The sequence below is a fragment of the Anser cygnoides genome, chromosome 4 (genome assembly GCF_040182565.1).
Source record: "Anser cygnoides isolate HZ-2024a breed goose chromosome 4, Taihu_goose_T2T_genome, whole genome shotgun sequence".
NCBI lineage: Eukaryota > Metazoa > Chordata > Aves > Anseriformes > Anatidae > Anser > Anser cygnoides.
Genome location: NC_089876.1, coordinates 40,109,014 through 40,125,663, shown reverse-complemented (window position 1 = coordinate 40,125,663; position 16,650 = coordinate 40,109,014). Strand labels below are relative to the sequence as shown.

Genomic DNA, 16,650 nt, shown 5'->3' with positions numbered 1-16,650 from the left:
CATTTGGGGAGCATAAATTTCTTTGTATTCATCTGCATCCTATGCAATAAGGCATATTTGAAATTGGAGAAAAAGGTTTTCTTTTGTACCAGGAAAAGTTACGTTCATGCGATATGTTGAGAGGTTACTGAATGTTTATTATATAGTTGAGAATCATTCAAGAACATACTCATGATTTGTATGACTTGTTATTACTGTATCCTGCTCCAAAAGTATGCAGTCTGTTGCATGTTAAATAGCTAACATAGGACTTCAGTGTTTACATATAGAATATTCTTCCTTTTTGGCATTTAACATGAAAAATGAGAACACTTTATGTAAAGAGGAAAGCTTCCACCCTAGTTTCAAAACAAAACATTTCTCAAATAATAATAATTAAAAAAAGACCAACTCTTACTATGATAATGAAACAAAAGTATGCAAAATAATACAGCATATTCAAGAAGAAACTCCCTAATTGACTGTGTGTGTCCATGTCCATATCTCAGTCCATGTGTGAGACTGAGATAACTCCAGTATTTCTAGCCCTTGAAGGTACAAATTAGCTTTGTTTTCTGCTTAACCTTTACCCAATATTTTATACTGTCTAATGGTCACATGAAAATAACTTATGTTTATTCCTGGAATTACAAAGGAAATTATATTTAGAATGGAACTCTATATTATACAAGTTGTTTAATTAACAAAATTTACTGTGCTAAGGAGTTAGATATCTCATAGGAACCCACACTAACACTGCCTAGAATATTTCTACAGCCAAGCATTTTATAACGTCTACTTTTGATCAGGCTTTCTCTTTGGATTTGACAAAGACTGAAATCTTTAACGCCGTGGGTTCTGGCAACTTTAAAGCTGTTTCAGTCATACTCCCTTGTCTCAGTTTTGTTATCTAATTTCAGGGAGCGATATGAAAGAAAACCAAGGGAGAAGATTAATATCTGTGAACTTCATAATGTGACCCAGTTATTTAGAAGAGATCTTTATTCTCTTGGACAGAAGTAAGTGGCATACCAACAATGTGACCAGTTTAGGACAGGCTCTAAGAAGTTAGACTGTACTGGTTTATTTGTGGTTTTCACTGTAAAAGCTGTGTTGTTCCAGATAAAATAATTGTTGGACCGGTTCTTGCTGAAACTCTCATGACTGATCTAATTGCTGATGTAGCAGGACAATACGGGGTAAAGCCTTAACTAGTGGTTTTCCCTTAAAGACAAGAAATATTTTGTTTCAAGGGCTGCAACTGGTTTTGCTTGATATCGTATGTTCTTTGTAGAGCACTCAGCAAGGGTTTTCATTAACACACTGCCTTGCACTAAAAGCAAGTATTACATCGTTCTTTCAAAGCAATTCTCAGTCAGCTGCTTACCAGTCTGTTCCAACTGTGATATTTCTTGCTCCTCCAGCAGAAGTGATGTTATATCCCAAAACTGCCTGAACAGAACATTTTGAGTCACGTGTCCTGATGAGGGCATGACATGTTCCCGTCTTTACACCTGACTCAAGAAAGCAGTTAAACTATGTGTTGAGTATTTTATAATGTATTCAGTATTTGCAAAATATGATTGCATGTGCATATTTGATAGTGACCTGCCCATACTGGAAGGCATCAAATGGTGACTCAAGTTGCCTTTAGTTTTAGATAAGTCACAGCACTGATGCACCAGGAGAGATGAGAAGTAAATGGATAGGAAGAAATTTAAATGCCAAAATGGGTCTAATGTTCGGCTTTTGAAGGATTTGGGGGATAGGATGTCATCCTTGGAGGTTTTTATTCTGTATATTCGGAAGTTGTTTGGGATACACTGTCATTCAGACCTATGCTACAGACCTATCTATGTACTCCAGGATAGGGCAGCCCCCCGCCTCTAGGGCCAGTTCTTGCAAATACTACATCATGAGATGAAATAAACCTTTTGCAATTCCACGGCAAGAATAAATAGTTCTAAAGTAGTTCTAAAATTTAGTGTTAATAGCATGGTGTAGGTGACTTTCAAAACCAATGAAACCAGACAACTGTAGAGATATTTTTTGTGATGCATTTTGCAAGATGTTTTTCAATCAATAATATTAAGCATGGGAAATAAGAATAACTGATTTCTGCACCTGCAATGAACTGCATTTTGTACATATGTTGTGTACCATGTACTACATTCTATATTGACACCAAAGGTAGAAGTAGAACAGGAAGGTAAGACAAGCATACAGAACATCTATTCTGTGATTTATTTCCTTGTCTAACATTTTCTCATTTCTAACATGAGATGTTAAAGATATAAAACTATCACACGTATGATTAATAGCACACTATTTGCCTTCCACATAGAGATTATTAAAAAAATATATAAAACAAAGAACCATATATCTTAACCAGTGTTAGAAAAATCACCCTCTGGTACTAAACACTTTGAAAGACATTTAGAAAAAAATCCATTAGAACTTTGCTCAGTCATCAAAATTGGATGTTTTTATGACAGTGATTCCATTGAAGTAATGGCAAAAGCTAGGCAGGGTTACATTACAATGTGCTAGTGAATAAAGAGGTTTCTGGCTTCACGCCTCAATGTCTTTTTGGGCTGCTTGCTTAATTCTTTTTGAAGAAAACACCTTCAGTGTCATTCTTCTTTACCCCATTTACACAGAAAACACTCAGGGAACCTGAGGATCTCCAGGGCCTCAGGATCCATGATTTTTAGGAAAAAACACAAGTCCAGGCTTAGTCTTCAGATTCACATAACGAAGAATGTGTTCTGTCCTACACCAATTGGTTGAAAGCTCCAGTGATCCTCTGACTTATTTCCTGAATGGAATAAAAGCAAAAATTATGCAAAACAATATACTTTCTTCTACACAAGATTTACAAAACTGTAAGTGCTAGTGAAGAAAAGACCTCAAAAACTTGAGTACCTCATATCAGTTAACCTTTAGTTATTAAGATTAACATTGTTTCCAATTTATTTAATTTATATATGTTTCTTTCACTTCTTTACATTTTTGTTCTTAGGGTCTCATTTTATTTGTGAACAGTTCTTTAACAGAAAAGAAGCATGATTCATATGCATTGTAGGAGTAAAAAGAGAATACTTAGGAAGAGTTTTGATCAGATATTTACATACTTAGTACTGTATATCTAACTGCACATTTAATTCAAACCTGAAGATAAGATTTTATTCCACATGCAGCCACTGTTTCTTGTTCTGTTTCTTGTTTCTTGTTCTGGCCAGCCAAAAAATCTGGGAAATACACTGTCTGCATCTGGCAGCCATGCTGTACAAAAGGTTCCAAGGGTTTTGACTCAGTTGTGTGTCTTCTGAGACCATTGCCAAGTCCTTTGACAACTTCTGTACTTCATGATTATTGTTGTGATGATTTTCCTGTTTTCTTTAGTTGTTATGCTAGTCTATGTCAGGCTTCCATAAAGAGTGGCCAGTGATTCATGTCAGGGGCCACCATCCTCTTCCTCAGCCAAATATTTTGAGATGTTCTAAAATGTCCATAGAAAGAGAGGTGCTATGAAGTATACATTATTATTTCTGCTTCTGACCTATCTGCGTTTGGGTTGCTCTCCTTCAACTTCTCCTCCCACCAAAAGGCTTATTAAAAGTGCTGATTTTAGTCATTAGATTGGCAATGTGACATCTGAGCTTAATGCTGGGCACATGGTACTTGAAGCATTTGGACATTTAAGGTTGTGTGCATTCCTTTTTAAAGGTTTAAAATAGTTCTCACTATCAACATTTCATGGTAAAGAAAAATATGAAAACTTACTGTATTGTATGTATCTGGCTTGTTCTTTGTGACAGGTCAGAACCAGCAAGGGGAATTGTGTATGAAAACTTTTTTTCATTAGACAATCAAATAAAAAAAAGGATTATTTCTCTGTGAAAGCTTTTCTTCCCTAAATGTTTTTACAGAAAAGATATGTTCGTCCCCCTATAGGCAGGGTACTAGCACTGGTTTGATTTGTCTTAAAAACAAAGAAATGGAATATTACTTGATCCTAAAGAGAGATTTCTCTTCCCCTCCAGCTATTTCAAAATTGGTAACATCTTTCCTGCTTATATGCCAACATCTCTGGACAGCAGTTGCAGCTGTCCTGTAGATGACACTTCCCTGCTTCACTTACAGTATTCCACAGATAACAACATTTGGGCTGGATGGACTAGACGGACTGATTTTTTTTCCAACCCTCCTAAACAGAAAATGCTGCAGTGAAAACACAGACTTCTCCAGTTGGCTGTTTCCATTCCGCTCCTTGTGTTTTGACAGAATTAGACATCTTAAAGCGTGTCTTATTGCTTTTACACCACATTAAAATTAAAGTGTTTTACTAGCATCATAAGATAAATATTTCCATTATACCATGCTTCGCCTTTTTTATTTTTACTTTTTTTTTTCGAAAGCTATTTAGATGGAGCATTTTGCGAGTCTTTGCTCTTTAAGCAAGTATATTTTTAGGACACAAGTGGAATATTTCTTTGAAGGTGTGAATCTGAGGTAATTTTTATGGTGTAAATAGTGAAATTATAGAAGAGATAATAAACAAAGGACAGGAAGCTTATCTTTCTGGAGTCCAGTGTGGTGACTTGGCAGGCATCAATAGGTCATGGACTGGCTGAACAGAAAATGCATTTGTCTGCCAGTGCTCTACGTTTCAAAACTTTTTTGGAGCCGGGGAACCGTAAGCAGTGAAAAATGGAGTTCTCTTAGACCTAAAGCATGACATTGCAGCCAATTCCCACTTTGAGAGCCTAAGTTTATACACTGAAGTATACTACAAAACTTCACCCCCCTTTTTTTTTTTTTTTTTTCCCTTTCCACTGGCTCATGATTAGAAATTTTTTCTTTGCTCAAATTCACCAGTGGTAAAATTTATGGGGAGATAAACTGAGTTTAAACGGGCCCTAAGAAAAGCAATTATAGTACACAAAAATAAGTGGATTACTTTAACTAGACACTAATGCTTCCTTTAACTTAATTTCTCCCATGTCTTTCATGTTTCTTAAAGCTGTCAGTAATTTAAGAGCAATAGATAAAGAACTGAATAACAGTCCATAAAATCGAAAGGCTTGTCTAAAACAGAGAAGAGAGAAAGTTCCAGAGTCTTTTGAGCTTATTATGGATTTTATTGCATTTGATTTCACTTGTAAATAATTTAAATATTATGGTGACTGATAGTAATATAAAATCCAAAATAAAGGGCAAATATTTCAGATGTTTCTAACTCTGGATAAACTTGGATTCAACATTTTCTTTCAAGTCTTGGTTTTCTCTTGAAATAATGGTAAAGGAAAGACAATGCAAAATTTTTAATCTTGACCTAAGAATTCATCTTAAAAATAGTAATAACATCGCTCAAGAAATCATGTTAATTTTTTTGTTGTTTGTTTGTTTTTTTGTTTTATGGTTTCTAACAGACCTTCAAAAAGTTGCATTTACTCTACAGCTACATCTCTCTTTGTATTTGAATGGAGCATTTGTTCAAGACCTTGTCAAAATCACTGTCCATGGTGAAAGGGAAAAGTTGAGCTTCTGTCCCTGGCCACCACATTGAGAACTGTAGGAGTTAACTCTGTCAATGATAATGAGATTGTGCAGGCAACAGATGCTCACGTGCCTTTACAATCCAAATCTACCAAAAAATTCCTCTCACAGAAAATTTGAGGAATGTCTGGCACCCTGGAGATAGTGACAGACTTAGTATTAGCCATATGCCACCTGCTAGAGCCATTGTTAAACAAACTGCAGGATTTTACAGCACTATGAAAAGTTGCTTACTGTGACTCACAATGAGACTTTGTCCCATTCCAAAAATTTATCATCTTCCCTTACAACCCCTTTTTAAATTACAAGTCATGCTAAATTGTAAAAATCATGAATGTATTACAAAAATAGTAATTTAAGTAATTCAATAAGTAATTTATTTTAGAATATTTTACAAGATATGCTATTTGCAATCGTTCATGTACAGAAATGTAGTGTTTGCTACAATGTGTTATTTTTCCTGTAAAAGCTCAAATACTATACTTACTGTTTCACATTTACAATTTCAACATCTGTTTCCTCAAAGGTTTGGCAAGGGTCTGTTGCTGTTTTCATGCATTATCTTATTTGATGCGATTCTGAGCTGAAAATCTATTCTGTAAAATATGCAAATTTCTTCATTTACAAAACCTGTAAACCAATGACACCTCACTGCAAAGAGGAGCACTTTTGAGAGCAGTAGAATGTCGTATGCATATCTGTAATGCTTTGCATGGTAAAAATAGTAATAGCAATACATGAAAAACATATTTAGACTTCATTTCTTGAACAGATAGGTATCCAAAACAAAACAAACAAAAAAACAACACCAAAAACACTGGCCAAAGTGCTCAGAAATAAGAGTCATCATCTTTCATTTCCCCATCAATATGATTGCACTAGTGCTTAATGGTACAGTGTGCCCTCCACTTACACCATAAACTCTCCTGCTTTTCCTGAGCTGTGTTGTACCTTCTGCTGTACCCAGCCTTGTACCTTGGTGTCCTTGCCCCTGTCTTCCTGACTTGACTTCTCTGCCTTCCCCTCAGAACTGCCTCATCTCTCTGCACTTGTCTGCCAATCTCTGGGCTGTCTTTGGCATTTCGAAAACTGCAGTCCTGACTGTGTTTGCTGACTCAGCACTAGTAAACATATCAATGGTACATGGTAATGAATGTTGTGTTGGAAAGTTTTGTTAGGAATTAATACATAAGACGAACCTTTACAGGAGTAGCTAAGAAGGCCTATCTGAGCCTTCCTTGCCTTTTACTCATCTGGCAGCTTAGCCAACAGCAGTTTATGGATAGTAGACATCTGCGGGAGAGTCATTTCTCACTGTATTTTCTGAATTTATTACCTTGAAACTGACAATTCTGTACTTCTCAGAAATATTTATTTCATGGGTTCAGATTATCCAACAGTGCAATTAGACTCAAATGTAGAAAGATTTGAGCCTGAGAACTGCAGCAGACCATTTAAAAAAAACAACAACAAACAAACAACAACAAACAAACAAACAAACAAAAACAGGAGACAATTTCATCATTTAGAATCATCTCAGGAATCTGAGACAGTGAAAATTGTCCTTGCTTCCAAATTACTGAAAGTTCCTAATATCATATGTTGAATATTCCATTCATTCAGGAACTGCATTTGGCCTTGTGTCTTTGGGTTGTTTTTATTTTACAGTCATGTAATGTCAAGAATTGTAAATCACAATTCTTAAGAAAAAACAAAAATGCTCAATTGAAGTTGAAGCTCAGCTGGTCTCTAAGTATAGGTTGGATGGTATGATTTAATGTCTTGGACAGTTTGCTTTTAGTAGAGAATTCCTAAAGTCTCCTCAAGGATCGAACTACATGTAACTGCTCATTTTAAAGCTTCAGCCAGTTGTGAGATACCTTAATTAAAAGAATGAACAAACTATTTGTTGATCCAACCACTGCAATGTGGCAATGTGGAATCACAAAACTCAAGGGAGTGCTTAGCAAACACGGGCATTTCATTTCTCTTAATTTCCCTTACTCAGTTCACTGTAGTAAACTTACTTTATATAGCGGAGATGCTGAAGTTGGAATATATATATATATATATATATTTTTTTTTCTTTTCCCTGAAGTAACTCATTGAGATTCAGGCTCAAATTTATTTCAGTAGGAAAAGATTGGGGTTTATGTATTTTAGAGTTTAGGTTTCAGCATGAAAAACAGTCTGCTTGTTTTATAGGTAAGTTCCAATTTCAGGCATTTTTTAATGTGGTGAACAGACAGAAAATTGGAATGAATGAAAAATGAAAAAAAAAGTGCTTATTATTGGATTTATACTCATTTTCAACACTATCTCAACTTTTTGTACAAACATTCTAAAAAGTTTCATCATTTGGAAGAGTTTGTTCTCTTAAGTTTTTGTTTTGTTTTGTGAATAAAAGTTGTTGCAATTCTTCTCTCAGAGAATTTTATTTTAAAAAATATGGAAGTAGAAAAATAATTATTCTTAGCACTGACTCTACTACTGAAAACATATTCATGACTTTTACCAACTCAGCATCCAGTTGCATGATTCAGCAAAATGATAACTGAAAGAGAGACTGTCTCACTGTAAATACACCATAGAGCTCACACCAACAGAGCACTATTCTCTGAAATGTCTGTGAATATTTTATAAGCACATTTAGTCTGGCAATTAGAAGATACTATAATAATATTCCTAACCATCAATAAAACCAGGTATAATGCAGTCTTTCAATGGAGTCATTAGGGGAAAAACTCTGCTTACTACTTGTAAGATAAAGTTGATGCGTTATGAAAAGGTTACTTGGTGCATTACCTGAGATAATAAGGTGCTGTTCATTAAGAGATAGAAAGCTCCTGATAATCCTGTATTTTTAAATACACTTGTACTTCTTTGTACTCATTCTTTGAGTATGTTAAATAGCTTCCACAAAGAATGCATTCTGCCTTTTGAATATTGAAGTAGCTGCTGCTGCAAAAGCTTACCATATTCATTTCAGAACAAACAAAGTAACATACCCAGTAACGAACTGCAAATCATGTGCGGTGTTTGGAAAGCCGCGAGTGTTACCGTCATTAAAAAATCGAGCAAATGATCTTCTAGGGTTTGCTCAGCTGCAAGACAACCAGCAAGGTGCTGACACCAGCTCTATAGTTTTACTTTAATGGAGATGTTCCACTCTGCAAAGCATCATTATTGCTTCTATTATATCTCTTCACCTTATACCTACTGTTTAGAATGATTGATTCAGGAAAATTGAACTGTTGCATGAGCAAGATTTTTTTTTCACTTATTACCTCCATATCTGGTCATTCACTGTAATACCTATGCAAAAGAATGTAGAGTTAAGATTGCAGCTTATCTTCAGGATTCAATACTGATCTGGGTTGACATTTTATTCTGAGTGCTCATTCTATTATGCAGAAAATTATTTTGGATCTCATTTCAGAAAGCTGACGTTCAACACATGGGTTCTTGTTTGGGGGACTGCAATAAGCCATTCCAGTTCCTTCAGGTAGAAGGAAAATCCTTGTTTTGCAGGGTAGCCTGGTAAATTATTTTCCATACATTCTATTTTCCTTATTCTCTCTCACATTCACAAGGTCCTGCCACATGGTTCTTGTTCTAATGCTTTCTCTCTGTCCTCCAGCTATGGCATCTAAACACTTTTTTCTGCAACCACAAACTATTCTTCCTTCTTGGATGTCCCTAAGAGACTAAATAGGGTAAAAATAACTAAGTGGGAAAAATAACAAAAGGAATTACCTTTCTATTCATGTTTTTGAAACAGAAGTGCTGAACATTTTTTTGAATTAGATTTTATAACATCCAAACACTGAACGTTTATTTGCTTATGACTAATATATTTACCCTGCTTCTGGAAGGTGTGAAATGTAATAAAATATTAAATAGTTAATGTTATACTTCCTGATAATATTCTAAAACATTTCATATAATAAGTAGAACCACAGAAGATGTTGATTAAAATTTCTCAACCTCTGGGTATTGTTTCAGTAATTTCCTATTTTTTATCATTTCTATCTTAATATGCTTTCATTCTGGGTTATTCATTCATACAGAAACTGACAGTAAAATTAATATAAATAATTTTCTTCTCTCAAGTGTAACTATGACAGTATAAAAACTGTTTAAATCAGCTTTTTATTTTCTTCCTTTTACTGTTAGGACAGAGGGTTTTTTTTTTTGGCAAAGGTATGGTTAGGGGACATTTATCACAGATTTAAGAAAAGCTCTAGTGGTATAATGAAATGTATTATCTTTGAAACATCTCTTAAAATGTCTTCTAATTCCCATTTTTTACTTTCTCGATCTTTTAATGAGCATCACTAAGAATACTGAATTTGTATTGCCTCAGATTGTTAAGAAGGTATAACAGAACAGGCTTTCAAAAGCTCCAGTTTTTTATGTTGTCTTTTCTTGTCTGAATTTTGAATTTTGAATTGGGAAATGAAAAGTTCTGGAAAAAATGTATCACTCATAACAATTTATTATTATTATTATTATTATTATTATTATTATTATTATTATTATTAGGGTGGTGGTGGTGTATCAGGCAACATTCTAACTCACTACAAGACCCTCTGTCATCTTTCAGGGCTATCTATATTTCTGTCTTCGAAAAGGATCTTGGTCCAAATAACTTATTAAAAACATGTTTGCATATTTAATTTATTTTGAAATAAAAACACTAAATAATTAATTTAATTCTAAATAATTCTTTGTACAATAGCCCTTAACAGATTAGTAATATAAAATTTCAGACCAGGCAGTTGAGTTGCGTTTATTGTGGCTGTCATAACACATTCCAGAGTGAATGATATACCATGCAAGTTCTCTGTCTTTTGAGCTTGTTGACAGATCATCTACATAGGAACTGGGAAAATAGTGAGACAGAGAATGTTTGCTAGTTGGTTCCACAGGACATCATGCAACAAATGAAAAATATCAAATTCTATTCTACTTTATAGAAACCTGTAAAATATTATCATAGAATACATAACGAGTCAGTGTATTTATCTATACATGAGAAGTGGAGAGAGATGGCAATACTGAAATGGGAATTAGATGTTTCAGAACACCTAATTTAATGTGATATTAAATATTTTTCTAATTTTATATTAAAAAATGAACTCTTCCATTCAAAACTGTACAATTGTAAATGAGAAAACAAAGAAACAAAACCAAAACCAACCAACCAACCAAAAAGCTAAAACCATTATTCTGATCCTAGTTAACTAAATTGACTTTGCAAGTTCTTTTTTTTTTCAAATTAAAACTCTACTTTTTTTCTCTTGTTGGACTCACAATTTTTTTCACAGCTTATTGTTCTAAATACATGACATTCTGTACTTAGGATGGTGAGACTGACTTTATTCTCTAAGTTGTAAGAACTCATTTCAGCTGTACTGTCATATCTAGACATGGTATTATCTTCAGAACTTCATGAAGATCCTCTTATACTGAAGATCTGGGCTTCCACAAAATTTGCAGTAAAAAAATGTTAAAGAGGGTTTGATACCTGTTTTCAAACATAATGAATTCTTACTGGTGTCAAAATACTATTTTCAGTAAATAGAATTTAAGAATAAAGTTCTTACTTTTGAAGATAAAAAGACACACAAAAGGTTTAGTTTTCATACTGTGCTGATTAATCCTTGCAATGTTGTTTCAATTCTTTTAGATAAAACCCCACAAGATGAAGAAAGATCTTTTTTTTTTCTCTGTCAGCATCATGCTCACATGATCTTAATTTTAACTTCAAAATTGCTATGTTACATTTTAAACCTATCTATGCTGCTTACTTTAAACATAATATGTCTTTTTTTTTTTTTTTCCCTCTCTCTCTCAGTAACATTATCCCAGAAAGGCTAACTATAATGATAAGAGAAGGATTGACAGGGAAGAAAGAGTCATTCTGCCAAATGTTGTGTATTAATCGAGGAAAAAGAAAAAGGAGCTTTGCAAGAATCACAAGGAGAGAGAGCTTAAGGAAACATTATATTTCCTTATTTTATTTTTATTTTTACTTTTATTTTTATTTTATTTTATTTTATTTTATTTTATTTTATTTTACTTTATTTTATTTTATTTTATTTTATTTTTTATTTTTTTAATTGGTTTGATTTGTAATTGTACTTTCGTTGTAAAAATCATTGAAAGTTGGCAACAGCTACTAGAAAAATGATCTAAGAAAGTAATGTATTCAGACAGAACATGATTTCAGTTTGAGGTTTAAAGATAAAACAAAGTTAAAAGTCATGCAAGTGTATGAATTCAAACCTAAAGAGCTGATGGCAAACAAACCTTTTTAAAGGTTTCTACTGTTATTTATAATAGCACTGTTCAGCTAATAAATGAATGGTATTTGGTCTCAGAAGTGTATTCCCAATGGATAAACTGGGGCAGAACAGTGAGATGAAGAACCGTGAAGTTAATCCTGACCACAGGAGAGCTAAAATTACTTATGTCAGAAATGATGCTATTGTTCCTTTTACTATGGAGTTAGATCTATATAACTGTTTCCAGTAAAATGTTATTATTTAGAAACTGAGAGTTCTAGCCTTTATGTATTGTCCTCAAAATGTACTTTGAAGTATAATTTGACTTGATTTTAAACTGCTTAGATATTGCAAGGGCTATAATATCCTTTCACTCCTGCTATTTTATGCACACACATATGCACATGCACAGCTAAAGAAACTTAAGTGCTGTTCCAAAGAAGCATTGAGAAGCATAATTAGGCAGAGATAGATAAACGGATGTATTATTTTAAAAGAAAATATAAATAATGTAAATTACAGACTCCTTACAGACATATTATATGTAACATTCACAGTTATGTGAACTGTATATTCTCTATGTGAACTAAGTATAGTACTATATGTAGAGATATATGGGATCTCTACCCAGTGTGGGACTGGAAATCTGAAAAAGGTAAAAAAAAAAAAAACACCTGAAACTTAAAAGAAAATAATAATAATAAAAAATCTTTGTTAGTCAAAGCTACTCTTCGTTAGTTAGAGACTGATAAAATTTTAAGGATTTTTTAAAAATGAATATTGCATTTATTTTTTTTTTTTATTTCTTCCAATTCTGTACTTTGTGGAGAAAGGTGCTTACAGAATTATTATTATTTTCTTTTTTTTTCACACAATTTGTATGTTTTTAAATTCATACGTATATAGATGAAGAGAAAATCTTGAAGCCTTGAATCCCAAATGTTTTGAAACCATAACTCTAGAGAGGAGAGCTAAAGATTTGGTTTGGTTTCTTTTCAGTCTAATGTAATTTACTAATTTTGTGTGCTTGTTAGAGAACAGAAATATGTACTAGTTGGCTTCTTCTATTGTCTTTGCCTCAGATTTCTATGTTATTCTGGGAGACAGAACTGAGGTTGAACAGACCAGTTCCATTTTTCTTAATTGTTGAGCTCTCTGTTTCAAATTTAATTTTTTATTTTATTTTTTTTTCCCCACAGTGCAAGGAACACCATTTCTCTTTTCATTGAGTCTTTCTTCTACTGCCTTTTTCTGATTCCTGCATAACTTCTACAGTGTGACACAGCCATGTGATTTCTGCTGCATCATTTTTCTTCTGGTTGCAACAAAGAGAAGAAATATTTACTTGTAAGTGTCTGTATCTATGGGGATACATTTCGGCAGATACTTTTCCTGGTATTAAATAATCAGAGTTGCCTAAACAGAACTGTGGTTTGAGAAACTCTTTGCAGTCGGAAGATGGCTTTTCATCCTTCTAAGATATCTTGCCTGCCTATCTGCACCATAAGTGTTGCTTGAATGAACATGTCCATGTTGCACACAATTGGAAAGGAAAATAGTGTTCTAGCTAAGTGTACCCAGCAGGAATTTGTAACTGTAATGTGTTCACTCTCTAGAGTATTTTAAAGGGTTTTCAGATCCTTTACAAAAGGAAAGAATTGGGCTCCAGCTTAAGCAGTTCAAGTTATGTTCAAGTCTACAGAGGTGAAAGTCCTCTGCTAGAGGACTAGTTCTTTAGCTGAAAATGAATGAAAGTAGCTCACACCTTTATGAGATGAATAGGGAAGAAATAATTTACGTAATTTAAACTGAACAGTACAGGTTTTAAAGGACCTCTGGAGGTCATCTGGTCCAACCCTCCAGCTCAGGCAGAGCCAGGTGACAAGGACCATGCCCAGACAGCTCTTGAAGATCTCTGAGGAGTGAGACCAGACTCCACAACCTCTCTGGGCAGCCTGTGCCAGTGCTGTCACCCGCACAGTGAAAAAAATGTTTCCTGTTATTCAGACATGTCCTGTCACTGAGTACTACTGAAACCAGACTGGCTTCATCTTCTCTACACCCTCCCTTCAGATATTTGTACTCATTGATGAGCTCCTCTTCTCCAGGCTAATAGTCCCAGCTCTCTCAGCTTCTCTGAGTTTGTTCTCTGAGAAGCATCTGACTTCTTCCAGCTGTCTATTCCCACATGCCACCACCAGAAGTCAAAAGATCAATTGCATTGTAAAATGAAAACCTAGAAAGTCAGGAGATGCCAGAATTAATATAAAATTTTCTATCACTGGCCATATGCTTTAGTTTGCTTACTTTAGGAGATTATAAGCATGTCTCTGATATTGTCATTTTACCACATGAGTGCTGGTTTTATTGCTGAAGGTCTGAGCACCAACTGCTATAGCAGTAACCAGCCTTATGATTCCCTTACTGATTGTTTTGACATGAAGGTACATTTTTGCTGCAGATCATGAACAACAAAAGGAGTACAGCAAGTTTTAATTTCAGGAAATGGTTAGAAAACATGTTTCTGTAGCCTGAGGGCATTCCCAGCCACTGCTACTTGCTACCAATAGCGGAGTTCTTAAGGCTTTTCCAGGAAACAGAGTAATCTTTCATAATGGCAAGTAGCAGGCAGCTTACATCAGGTTATTACAGCCTAGGCACCCCATATATTTTGGGATATTATGTAGCGGAGTCAGTTGCAGTTGTTGCAGAATATCCATTGATGTTAAGAGGACATGATTTCAGATCACTGGAAACCTGTATTAAAACTGTCTTATCAGACATCAAATCGGATTTCTAATTTTTATCAATCAAAGCACAACTATCACCCAAAACATAAAAAATAATGTCATTAACATTCATGCCTGTTCATATCTGGATCTTAATGAATACCCAAATGCCTTTGTCTTAAAGCAGTTTAACAGTGGTGTTAGTAAATAATACATGTAACTTTTATTTATGGAGCATACATGGAATGACATAAAAGTACATAGTATTGAATAACTGTCTTGTTACGTATCACGTAACACTTTTCACAGTTTTTGTCTTACAGTAAGCACCCTGGAAAAGCTTAGAATTTTGACAGTCAGTAAAAATATCACTGTAGATTATTAACCCAACTTATAGCTAGTAAGTTATTCATGAATTTGAAACTATAAAACAGCATGGGAAGAGTAGTAATGCTTATTTCTTTATATGGAGAAATAAACATTTCTGTGAGAAAGTCTTATCCAAGAAGGACAGGTTCTGTGGTCAATAAAAGCAAAGAAGACTTTTTATTCTGTTATCATTTTGGCCCTAGTTACCCATCGTTCCTCTTACGTTCCTTATTTATTTGTTTGGGCAGGCACATGCTATGACTGGTTCACAGCTATGCAAATGTTGACTTGCTAGTCAGTACAAGCTTGCAGAAATGAAATGTTAGACCACTTTAGAGCATGGTTTGTCTGCCAAATTACAGTTTCTACATTTAATGAGTATGCATTTGGCTCTCCTACAAGCTAACCTTTTAAAATTCTCTCAGCTGCTGAGGTGTTTTTTTTTTTGTTTTTTTTTTTTGTTTTTTTTTTTTACTATCCCCTTTCTGAAGGTCAAGAAGGAAATGCACAGTCTTTCCAGGTCACTTTGATTACAGCCTATCTGTGGGACCTGAGAATGCTGAGTAGCTTTAAAGAGGCTTCTTTAGCCTACAACCACCTTTTTCACTTTTGTTGCATTTGAAAGGCTAACCAGCTATTTCATTTAGGACAGCATAAGAAAGAACATCAGAAAATCATGCTCCATAACATCAGGTTGTAGCACACACTTGCTTTTCTTATGTTTTTTAATTATCATGCCTATTGTTCATATTTTTTTCTTTTCTTTTGGTGGAATTTTGAAAATGCACATAAATAACAAATGTCATTTTAAAGGAGAATTAGGTACACATGTTTTAGTGAAGGGAGGCTTTTTCCATTTCTGTCGTATACCTTTCTATTTAACCAGTTTTTGTTCTTATAATTTTATGATTTAGTTGCACAGCTTGCTGATTGAGCCCACCAATACCACTTTTCAAAATCAGTGTTTGTGTATAGTGACTTGTTGGTGAGATTGAGTGTTCTATTAACTAACCAGAGATATAAGTCTTCTCTTTTCAGCCTGCTTTACTGATTTAGCTCAATTTGTTTAATGCTTAGTTTTCATTCTTACAGAGGGATTTATCTTTTAAGCTTTTGACTCTGTTTTTGTTGTTTGTTTTTTAAATAATAATGGGATACTTCAGTAGTTGAATTTTCAGACACTTCACTTTGCTGACAATATTGCATATTTAACTGATAAAGAGGCTATCCTGGGGTATTTGACTGGCGCTATTTTACATGACTTGTTAATTCAGGTGTATATTTAAGCTGAAGACTTTGATATTTCAATCCTGACGTATTTAGGAAAACAATTTATGAATTGAAACTCAAGTATTTCTTGAGTGAAACCTGTTGTATAACAGCTGTGTTATGTGTTAAGATGTTCAGAAAATACAGCATCAGAATATAGACAACATTTTATAAAACTGCATTTAGAAATTAATCTCCCTATATTAAGAAAATTTTAGGAACCATAAGAATAGGAACTAACTGTGAGAAAAGGAAGAGAGTATGTTTACCCTGGGGAGACAGTTACATTTTCATTATATTGAAGCGTCTTTAAAAACTATGGAGAAAATTCTCACAATGACATTGGCCGGCTCTCAACATGTTCAGGTGCATACCATCTGGTCCTGTGGACTCATGCATTTTGCATTACCTCTGATGTTATTTATCCTCGTAGGACGCATCATCCCCAGTAC

The 16,650-nt window shown here is 34.2% G+C and overlaps 1 long non-coding RNA gene across 4 annotated transcripts in view; it reads left to right on the top strand.

Annotated features, from left to right (window-relative positions):
* LOC125184113 (uncharacterized) overlaps positions 1–16,650 on the top strand; it is a 301,133-nt gene that overhangs the window by 56,964 nt on the left and 227,519 nt on the right. For all 4 annotated transcript variants that reach the window (XR_010831122.1, XR_010831123.1, XR_010831125.1 and 1 more), the window contains 2 exons: positions 900–998; positions 13,031–13,178. This is a non-coding gene — a long non-coding RNA (uncharacterized lncRNA). The remainder of the gene's footprint in view (positions 1–899; positions 999–13,030; positions 13,179–16,650) is intronic.